Source organism: Eucyclogobius newberryi, unplaced genomic scaffold (genome assembly GCF_026437365.1).
Source record: "Eucyclogobius newberryi isolate DKJ021-1_F unplaced genomic scaffold, fEucNew1.0.hap1 SCAF_16, whole genome shotgun sequence".
Lineage (NCBI taxonomy): Eukaryota > Metazoa > Chordata > Actinopteri > Gobiiformes > Gobiidae > Eucyclogobius > Eucyclogobius newberryi.
In genome coordinates this window covers 23,562,180-23,573,079 of record NW_027315790.1, presented here as the reverse complement: position 1 = coordinate 23,573,079, position 10,900 = coordinate 23,562,180, and the positions used below count along the sequence as shown (strand labels likewise).

Here is a 10,900-nt window from a genome sequence, read left to right as displayed (position 1 = left end):
GTGCATACAAGAGTCAAGACTGTTGCACTGAGTCAGAAGCAGGTCAACTAATCGTCTTCATGTGTTATTTTAGGGATATGTTCTTGTAAAGCTACAGTGTCTGCTTTTCTTCTACAGAAAGCAGGATTTATAGACCGAGAGTTTACCTAAAATAAAGTTATTTATTATTTGATTGTTGGCAAGTTTTGAATCACTTTTTGCATAATTATTGTTGCTTTAATTGGAAACAAAAATCAATCCACAAAAAGTGACCTTTGTAAACAAAACTTGCAGCTTTTTACTACTGGGTTTCTCTGACTCTTGTATTGCAGTTTGTGCACTCACAGCTGTAATGTCTTTAACTCAAAACTCTGAGGCTTTTTAATGTAGGCTTTGCGGTTTGTTTTTTGAAATGAAAGTACTCCACACATTGGATCAGTTTTGCAGCCCACGTCTACTACATTATATTCTGAGGGTATAAAAACATTTAAATGGAGACCATTTCCTTCTATTTTTTTATTGTGATGCACATTTTCACACACAGCTCTTTGTAACCAGAGCTCGTCTCTTGTTGCAGGTCGGGAACAGCCATCATTCTTCAGACGTGCCTGGGGCCACTCAGGCCTGTTTGAACACATCGGACCCAGCCCAAACTCACTCCAGCTGCGGAAACCCCTCCACATTCACTCTGTTCCCAAACCCATTCATGCTTTCACTTTGAGTAGGAAATATACAGGAATTTTGCACAAGGAAAATATAGTTAAAGCTGCACTATGCAACTTTAATGCTGCTTGTGCTGGTGTGTACCTATATTCCCCGGTACCTATGTTTTCTCTTTTCTATGAACGGGGGAACATAGGTACCTCCTCAAATCATAGCATATGCGACTGTTTCAGGTTCCACATCCCCAATAGTTGTGCATAAATGTATGATTTTACGGCATAAAATATAGCAGCATATAACCCTAACCCTAACCCTAACCCAGGTCTCGGGGAAATAGGCCCCTAGTGTCCATGTGCTTTGCGTAGAATTTTCCGCAGAATTATATTAAGCTTAACTTAATCCTGCTTCCGAAGAGTGCACACGCTTTTTTGCTCGCTCCGCTTGCTATCGCTGCTTTCCTTATTTATTTTGCTTTTTAATCAGTTTTTGTCTTCCAAACATTTTTGCTTTAGACTTCTTCAAGTAAACCAAGGATTTTAAGAACATTTTTCCAGTTTTAACGACATATCTGACGCCAGCGACATGTCCGGGAGAAGAAGGGAGAAAGACTGTGAACGCTGTCGGAAATATCAACAAGAAATTAATGAACTGAAAACACGGATATTTGTTTTGGAATCTGAAAAAGTTCTTCACGATACCATTCCTGTGTCAACCGACGGTAAGAAGAGCACACTTTTTACAAGAAAAACTGCTACTTTCAACCTAAACCGCAGTGACTCTGTGTCGTTTCCAAAACTGTCTAAAAACCAGAAAGACCGGGCTGTTTCTTGGAACAAACTTGGAGCAAAGCCTAAACGATACAAAGATAACGTGAAGTCACCTAAAATACAGCTCACCAACAGATTTTTACCACTTTCAGAGATGGAATTAAATGAAAAAAGGAAAGATGACGTGGCCAAAATACAGCAAGGAGGAACTGTGCCACAAGCCAAGGTCACGCAGATTGTTTTAGTTGGGGACGGCGCGATAAGTCACGTGACGCATGAAAAGATAAACACACATTCTTTTCCAAGCGCCACTGTTTCTGAGATAACGTCACTCCTTCCAAATATTATGGCTAAGCATGGAGGAGCTAAACAGCTGATTGTGCACGTGGGTGCAGTGGACATGCGGCGGGAACAGACTGAAGTTTTGAAAAAAGACTTCTTGAAGTTATTCGACGTGCTTGATAAAATGGAAATCAAAACATTCATAAGTGGACCTCTTCCAAACATCGACAGGAGGATAAACAAGTTCAGCCGGCTTCTTCAGCTGAACACATGGCTGTCCAAAGAGTGTTCCCCGAGAGAACTACACTATATTGAGAACTTCTATCTATTCTGGAAACGAGAGGACCTGTTTAAGAGAAATGGCCCCCACCTATGCAGAGGTGGAGTGAGGGTGCTGACAGAGAACCTGCTCCACGCTCTGAGGCATTGGACTGGGCCTGGACAGGGTCCTGAGCAGATAGTTAGAGAAGAGAGGAATGAGAGAAGAATTCCTGCTCCATCAGCCAGAGACCGAGCCAATGTTTCAACATCAAAAGCACCACAACCTCAGCCTCCACCAAAGGATTCATCAGCAGCTGCTCCACCACCACCAGCAAAGGATTCAGCTCCAGCTGCTCCACATTCACCTCCACCGCCTCCAGCAAAGGAACAATCTTCAAAGGCCTTGGACCCATCTGTGACAAGCCCAACAACATCCCTGTCATCGCCCCTGCCTTCACACCAGCCCTGGGTTCCCCCTGCAACATCTACTCCCACTAAAGATTCATCATTCTCATTCTCATCTCCACTCTCACCCATGGGCCTTCCCAGCCATTTTGAAAGTCTGATCAAATCAGGCATTAAGATGGCTCCACTCACGCCCAATATAGCAAGGGCTATGTCAGTACCGACTACACCAACAAAAGCCCCACCACCCATCCCCCCTCGCCTCTCACCTGGTCTCAAACTCTCCTTGGCTACAAAAGCCCCACCACCCATCCAACCTCGCCTTTCACCTGGTATCTCCCATAGCTAGGATGCACTGGGTCTCAGCGTTGCCGGGACTTATTGTCACATTAAAAATCAAACCAACCCGGGGCCCTATGTAAAAAGAGCCCCCCCTAGTGCTATTTCTGTAGTCACATCATCACAGAGATGGAAAAACAAAATGCGAGTCAGGCCCAATCTGAGAAATGTGATTCATATTCCCTGTGAAAAGATAAAGCCCAGTCTCACTGAAACTAGTCTGAAACTTGCTGTGCTAAATGTCAGATCCTTATGTAACAAATCTCTCTTAATTAATAATTTTATTTCTTCTTATAATCTTGATTTTATGTTTTTAACTGAAACATGGCTTGACAAAAACACAGGAAATGTAGTTCTGATAGAATCTGCTCCACCCAACTTTAAGTTTGAATCTGAAACACGAGAAAACAAAAAAGGGGGTGGAGTCTGTGCTGTCTTTAGAGATGAAATAATTACCCGCAGGTTGTCTTTTGGGGTGTTTTCATCATTTGAGTATGTATCCTTTAAAATGGAGCTAAAACGGTCTCCATCCATTCTCTTCATTGTTTTATACAAGCCTCCCCAGCACTGCCAAAGTTTTATTGATGATTTTACTGAGATGCTTTCAGTCATATGCACAGACTTTGATGGTTTGGTCATTACAGGTGATTTCAATGTGCATGTTGATAATATTTGTGACAGAAACGCTAAAGAGCTTGATGCTGTCCTTGAAACCTTCAGTCTTACTCAGCATGTGAGAGGCCCCACCCACAGCAAAGGACACACTCTAGATCTCATAATTACAAAGGGGGTAAATATTTCAAATGTTAATGTGATCGATGTTGCTCTGTCTGATCATTTCTGTGTCTTCTTTGACCTGTCTGTTTCTCCCAAACCTCCGGTTGGTCCTGCAGTTGTTCAGAGGAGACACATAAGTGATGGCACAGGTGCACTGTTTATGGAAATGATAAACTTTGAAAATGTCTCATGTTCTAATGTAAATGATTTGTTGAACTCTGTTACATCTAGTGTTTTGAATGTTCTGGACACCATCGCCCCTATAAAGGCTAAAATGGTTAAAAATAAGCAGAAGGCGCCGTGGAGAAATGATGATTCGGTCAGGGCACAGAAAAGGGAGTGCCGCAGGGCTGAACGGAAATGGCGCAAGTCAAAGCTCCAGGTTCAAAAAGAGATTTACAAAGAAAAGCTGAACATGTACAACCTAATCTTATGTAGAACTAGGGAAAGATATTTTTCTGAAATAATTGGAAGCTGCAGTAACAACTCGCGTGTCCTGTTTGCCACAGTAAACAGATTAACAAACCCTCCAGCTCAGCTGCCGTTAGAACTCATTTCCACATCCAAGTGTAATGAGTTTGCATTATTCTTTAATGACAAAGTTCAGGGCATTAAAAATGCTATAAATCCCACAATGCAAAAAATTACCCTAAAACCACCAAGACACTTAGAGCTAACTCACTTTGCACCAGTAACTGACAAAACTGTCCATGAGATCATCACCAGTCTGAGTTCATCTACATGCTGCCTTGATGTGTTACCCACCAAATTTCTAAAGTCTGTGCTGAACAGTTTGTTAGCACCATTCACTCATATAGTTAACATGTCGCTTCAATCTGGAACATTCCCAATGTCTTTGAAAACTGCGGTCATAAAGCCTCTCCTAAAGAAGAGCAGTCTTGATGCCGCAGTACTGAGTCATTACCGGCCCATCTCTAATCTGCCATTTTGGGGCAAAGTCCTCGAAAAGGTTGTTTACCAACAGCTCACAGATTTCCTCTTAATAAACAACTCATTTGATGTTTTTCAGTCAGGTTTTAGACCTCATCACAGCACTGAGACTGCTCTTGTCAAGGTGACAAATGACATCCGCCTGAACACTGACACGGGCAAAGCCTCAGTCTTAATTCTGTTAGATCTGAGTGCTGCTTTTGACACTGTCGATCATGGGATCCTCTTACAGAGACTAGAGGACTGGGTGGGCATCACTGGCACTGCCCTAAACTGGTTAAGGTCCTATCTGGAAGACAGGAAGTACTTTGTTGAAATTGGTAGCTGTGTCTCAGACCACATGACCCTGACCTGTGGAGTGCCCCAAGGGTCAGTCCTGGGTCCCCTTCTGTTCAACCTCTACATGCTGCCGTTGGGTCAGTTGATACGCAGTGAAAATGTGTCCTATCACAATTATGCAGACGACACTCAGATCTATGTTTCACTGTCGGCAGGTGAATATGGACCAGTAGATTCACTCTGTCACTGCATCCAACAGATCAGTTTGTGGATGCAAAACAACTTTCTCCAGCTGAACTCAGACAAGACTGAAATAATCGTTTTTGGCCCACAGAAACAAAGAGAAAGTGTTAGCGGTCACCTCCAAAGTCTCGCTCTAAAACCTACAAACCAAATTAGAAATCTGGGGGTAATAATGGACTCAGACTTGAACTTTAATAGCCACGTCAAATCAATAACATCAGCAGCTTTTTACCATCTAAAAAACATTGCCAAAATCAAAAATATAGTGTCAAAACCAGATTTAGAGAGACTTATCCATGCGTTTGTCTCCAGTAGATTAGACTACTGTAACGGCCTGCTCACTGGTCTCTCCAAACGAGCTGTAAAACAGCTGCAGTTCATCCAGAACGCTGCTGCTCGGGTCCTGACCAGAACCAGAAGTATGATCACATTAGTCCTGTTCTCAGGTCTCTGCACTGGCTCCCTGTGGCTCAGAGAATAGACTTTAAAGCAGCTCTGCTTGTGTACAAGTCTCTCCATGGCCTAGCACCAAAGTACATCTTGGATATGTTAGTGCCATATGAACCATCTCGGACTCTGAGGACTTCAGGGACCGGCCTCCTGCTGGTGCCCAGAGTCAGGACAAAACATGGGGAATCTGCGTTTCAGTTTTATGCAGCTAAAATCTGGAACAGTCTTCCTGAAGATGTGAGACAGGCTTCTACTCTGACAATGTTCAAATCTAAGCTAAAAACAGTTTTGTTTAGCTGCGCATATGACTGAAGGGATTTTTTCTTTGCACTCTTCTCTTTTGTTTGTGATTTTATTAGTTTAGAAAATCAGTTGGATTGATAATTTTTAATTTAATTAATTTTATTGTAGTTCATTTTTAGCTTTGCACTCTTCTCTTTTGTTTGTGATTTTATTAGTTTAGAAAATCAGTTGGATTGATAATTTTTAATTTAGTTAATTTTATTGTATTTCTGTAATTTCTTTGTGATTTGAATGCATTTTTCCTGCTGTGTGAAGCACTTTGAATTGCCTTGTGTATGAAATGTGCTCTACAAATAAACTTGCCTTGCCTTGCTTTTCTATCTCTATGGAGACGAGCAGAGTGCCTTCAGTTTATAAAAAAAAAGACTTGTAATCGTCTATATGAACCTTTAACATAAGATAACATGGAGAAATTATGGATAAAAGTACCAAACTAACACCGCAAGGACTAAAAATGTATAATTTATTTCATTTATACTGACCAAAAATCCAGTATAAATGGAGCAGAATAATTTATTTTTCTGACCCAAGCCTTGACCAAATGTTGTTGATGCAGTACCTAATTTGTCCAACGGGGAGCAGCAGTGTTCAATGTGGTTTTCAATGGTTTTGTTTCTTGGATATGAAAAAACACTGAAACACAGCTTAACATTAACATATATTTTACACTTTGCTTGATACTTATCAGTTGTCAATAACATAATCTTTATTTTTGGATTCATGCAGACTTTGTGGCTGCACGTTGTATGTTTAAAAAGTGGATTTCCCCTTTGTGAGATTATCTGTTATATTTTGCTATAATGGTCAGACATATGAGAAGATTTTCCAATAAAAAGAACAATTAACTGCGAAACCCCAGAAACTTTTATTTGTATAAGTTGCAGTGGTAGTAAATGTAAAAGTGGGATATTAGGAGAAGTATTCGTAATAATAAAAGAAGTCCCCACACATTTTTTTCTAAATTGTACTTTATTTTCTTTTAAAGACATATGTTTTAAAACAGCGATTGTAGAGAATAAATAAAGAAACATTAGTTGTCGTTTTTTTCCTTCTTTTCTTTTTTTTTTTTAACTTCCATAGGTACATTTATGTAATTAAAAACTCTATAATAAGTGTTTTCATTGTCTCGTAGACCACAGGAACCCCCCTTTTTTCCTCCTCTTTTTGATAAATAAAAAGAAAGCATCACACCTTTCCCTTTCATCAAATTGATTAGCAAATAAATTAAACGTAAAAAATCAAGATAGAAAAATTCCCAGCCCTTCCTTTTACTTATGCTTTTAATTTGAAAAGTGTTGGCAGGAGTGAAGCTTACTTAAGTTACGAAGTTGGTCAAAGCGTTTTGAACCAAGGTATGTACATCTAACAGTGAGAGATTTCTCCATGACGATTTTAATAACCCGACGTTTTTTTCTTTTCATTAATTTACGTATAAATAATAAAACTAACTCTACGTAACAATATTAGCCATCATCGTACATAATAGTATTTTCTTTTCCCTTCGACTGCGGAGACTGGCCTTTTGTTTAAAACGCCACAAAAGTCACACTATACAGTAAAACCCTGTTCATTAGATTAACATCATTGATATGCATCGATATATTAACATGTAGAGTATATGTACAGTAAGTAGAAATGGTCCGGCTGGAATGATCTGAACTCGGAGCGGCTCGGCACACCTCCAAACGCTGCAGACGCTGAATCCGTTGAATCAGTTGATGTCGTAGTTGATTTTTAAAAAGCGCATTCATGTGACACACGGCTGTTTGTGTAGAAGTGGTTTCGGCTCCTGTGCTATACGCTTGGTCAAGCAACCAAAAAAGGCAGGGACATCCCCAAGTGGTTTCTCTTGATTGAACTTGTGTCGTCCTGGAAGAGAAGAGAGCAAGAGACGTGTCTGTGATGCTCGGGCCGCACGGGTTGGGACCACGGCAAAAGGGGGGTCGAATTCTGTCGACGGGACGGACGTTTATGGATTGAATACGTTTCGAGAAGCTACTTTTTGAGTGATATAATGTATTATTCACTCCAAAAAACGTGTCCAGTTGACAGAATTCAGCTTTCTTTTGCCAGAGGAAGAGATGTGTTAGAGAAATTACAGATGGAATATATTAATTTGGTGCTTTTTGCAATAAGCACAACGGGCATAACATTATGACCACCTGAATACAATCACATGATGTCATTCACGTCAGTGCTCATCTATTCACGCTTTGCAATTAATCACTTTTATAAATGTGATTTAAATTGTAGCGATAATAACAAAAATGTTGATATTAAAAATATAATGAATTACCTTCTGTTCAGCATGTGATGTGCGTTTGTTAGGCTCGCAAAACCATTGTTCTATTCTACTGTGGCTTTTAAGCAGAAGTGCAATTAAAAAAATTGTACATTTGATTTGTTCTATACTTCCTCTACAGGTACATTTTGGGGAGGGTCATGGTAACATTGTAAAGTAGCTTATTTTATTATTGAATTCAAGTAATTTTCCTTGTGGATCTAATAAGTTTGGTATATTAAAAAACTGCACTTGACATCTTCAACGTTAATTTCCTTTAAAATTCCACCTATTTAATATGCATGTTGCTGATTCATCTTTGCTCCATTCCTTTTCAAACTCATCTCTAAGGACAAACCGTTCACTTGCTGTCCAAACCCTCAAACTAAGAGATGCTCTGTGCTCTTCTTCTGTCTGTGGTCATAATGTTATGCCTGGTAAATGTTATTTGCGCTGACGCCACTAGGGGAAGTCTTGGTGATCAGTAAAAAGTGTATGCGTTTCATACAGTGACAGTCAAAGGCTCAGAAAATGGTCTTTTAGCAGGCAACTTGATTCAGAACATGCACAGTAGGAATTCTGGTTGCAGATGACGCCGAATTATCAAAATACAAGATTATAATGCATTTATTCTAATGAGATTCAGCAAAGTCACAAACTGTGTGCACACATGTATTCATAGCAGTCAGCTGCAAACAAGGTGTGTGCAGAGAGCAGGGAAATGTATTAGAGCTTTTTTTTTCTTGGTGCAGTTGAGAAAATGTAAATCTTCATATTGATATTGCTAAAAGAACAAATCCCTCAATAATATGAATACATCTAAGCAGATTTCATCATTTGTGAGTAGGTCAGAACTAAGTCAAGCTAAAATATTACATCTTAGAATAGACATGATTGTGAGGAATTCAGTTTTTGAAATTGTGAATCTGAATTTGACCAGAATTCCTACAAAGGGATGCAGTTCCTCATCAGCAGCAGCGTCACTCAAACCAAACCGAGTCACCAAAATAGCCAAGGACCCAAAACCAAACGGGGTTAAAATAAAGCTCAGTATAAAACGTCATTGAGTGCAGCACATTTTGTCTTCACAACTATTCAAACACGGCACTCTCACAGGAATGAACACACCAAACGGCTGTTGATTTTTGACTCTCACCACTGGCCCACACAATCACTACACTGTCGACCACTAAATTTATGATAAAAGTTGCACAAAATATGTTTCAAATGCACAAAACTGAGGCACAAATTCACTTGGCAATCCCGCACTCACCAAAAAACTACAAACACACCAACCGACTAAACAGAGGGAGCGTGAGAACGATAATCATGACAGACAACGAAAACAAAAAGAAAACTTGAAGATCAATGTTGGAAAACGGACAAATGGGTAAAATTTGAGATTCTAAAAAAAGTATTAAAGCAGTGTCATGATGATCGGTTCCTCACAGATGCGGAGGGACAATCATTGATCAGTCTTTTGCTCAGTTTTTCAACCCGTGACAAAACATTTAGGGGTGTAACAAATCATGTTTGCGGCTGCACAATTCAATTTCAAACTGTCGCCTGTTATTCTAATACTTTGAAGTTTCGTGTTCTACAAATTAACCAGTTTCATGGTGATTTGGAAGGTTTTTAAGCCAGATTCCTACGACACATAGTGACTTTTACCCCCGAAGAGCCACTTTTACAAAACAAAAATGGCTTCTCCTTTTAATAGTTGCAAGAAATTCGTGTCTTTATAACAGCGAGAGTGGAGTTAAATGTCTATAAAGCATGAACTATTATCCAGTTATTAGTGCTCAAATTTAGGCATCTAACGTGTACACTTTCATATACATTTATAGTTCAGTGGTGGAAGTAGTAAGTACAGTTACATGAGCAAATAAATGACTCAAGTAAAAGTAGTATATTCAAAATCGGCTTAAGTAAAAGTAGTGAAGTGTTAGTATTTCACACACATTTTTAAAACTGTCAAAGGTGGTGAAATGTATTTGTGCTGATCTTTGGTCGACAGAGATCAATTCAAATCAATTCCTCGTCAAGTGTTATCATTTTAAGTGCATCTTTTTGTTAACTTAAAACCAGGCCGTGACCTCAAAACCTTTAGACAGGACATCAACATCAACATGCTCAAAATAAGCCCTCAAACCATGTGTTTTGACTTTTGAATATCCTGTGATAAAGCAAAGAACAGATACAGTGCGTTTACTGTTATACTTCATGACTTTCCACCACCACCATAACAGCTAAATCCTTTGGGGAGCTACTGTAATGCTTTACTTTGAGGTACATTATGTAACTTTCCTGGTAGGGCACCTTCTTGTCACCATGGAGATGTATTTGCGTTGCCTAGAATGTTCCACAGTATAGCATTGAACCTATATTAACTATACTTACTGGATAACAGGTGGTTTATGGCTCAAAAATACCTTGAAAAACATTTACTCTTACTGTAATCGGAGTCTGACCTTGTGGCCTGCTCGTCTCCATGGAAACAGACAAGTTTAATGCTGTACTGTGGAACATTCTAGGCAAAGAAAAGGCTCTCCATGGAGACAAGCGGGTGGCAGACCCTCCAGGAGAACAGTTACACGTAAATGATCCTGATTATTCTTCAAATTGGTCAAAATCACAACGACGGCGAATCAAATGAATCGTTACACCCCCAACAGTAAAGAAAAAATCTGATAATTGTTCATAGGAAGTTCACAAGGTTACAGTTCAAACACAGATCCACGGCCAAATAATAATAACAAAAAGACTGCTATTTGCAAGAACCATCACATCGCGAAACTGTTTGTGGCCACAGCAATCACCCGACACAGGCCATTCAACTTACAACGCAGCGAGAAGAAGTGAGAAGAAGGGGCGGGGTTTAGCCATTTAGCCACTTCTCCGCGAGTTAAGAACGCACGCT

The 10,900-nt window shown here is 39.8% G+C and overlaps 1 protein-coding gene across 7 annotated transcripts in view; it reads right to left on the bottom strand.

Annotated features, from left to right (window-relative positions):
* Nucleotides 1–6,649: 6,649 nt before the first annotated feature.
* LOC140362035 (CUGBP Elav-like family member 3) overlaps nucleotides 6,650–10,900 on the bottom strand; it is a 68,570-nt gene continuing 64,319 nt past the window's right edge. For 6 of the 7 annotated variants that reach the window (XM_072448035.1, XM_072448036.1, XM_072448039.1 and 3 more), the window contains one exon: nucleotides 6,650–7,568. The gene's annotated coding sequence lies outside the window, so the exon portion shown is untranslated. Of the gene's footprint in view, nucleotides 7,569–10,822; nucleotides 10,899–10,900 lie in introns of all 7 variants that reach the window. The other variant, XR_011927048.1, reaches the window with a different exon arrangement.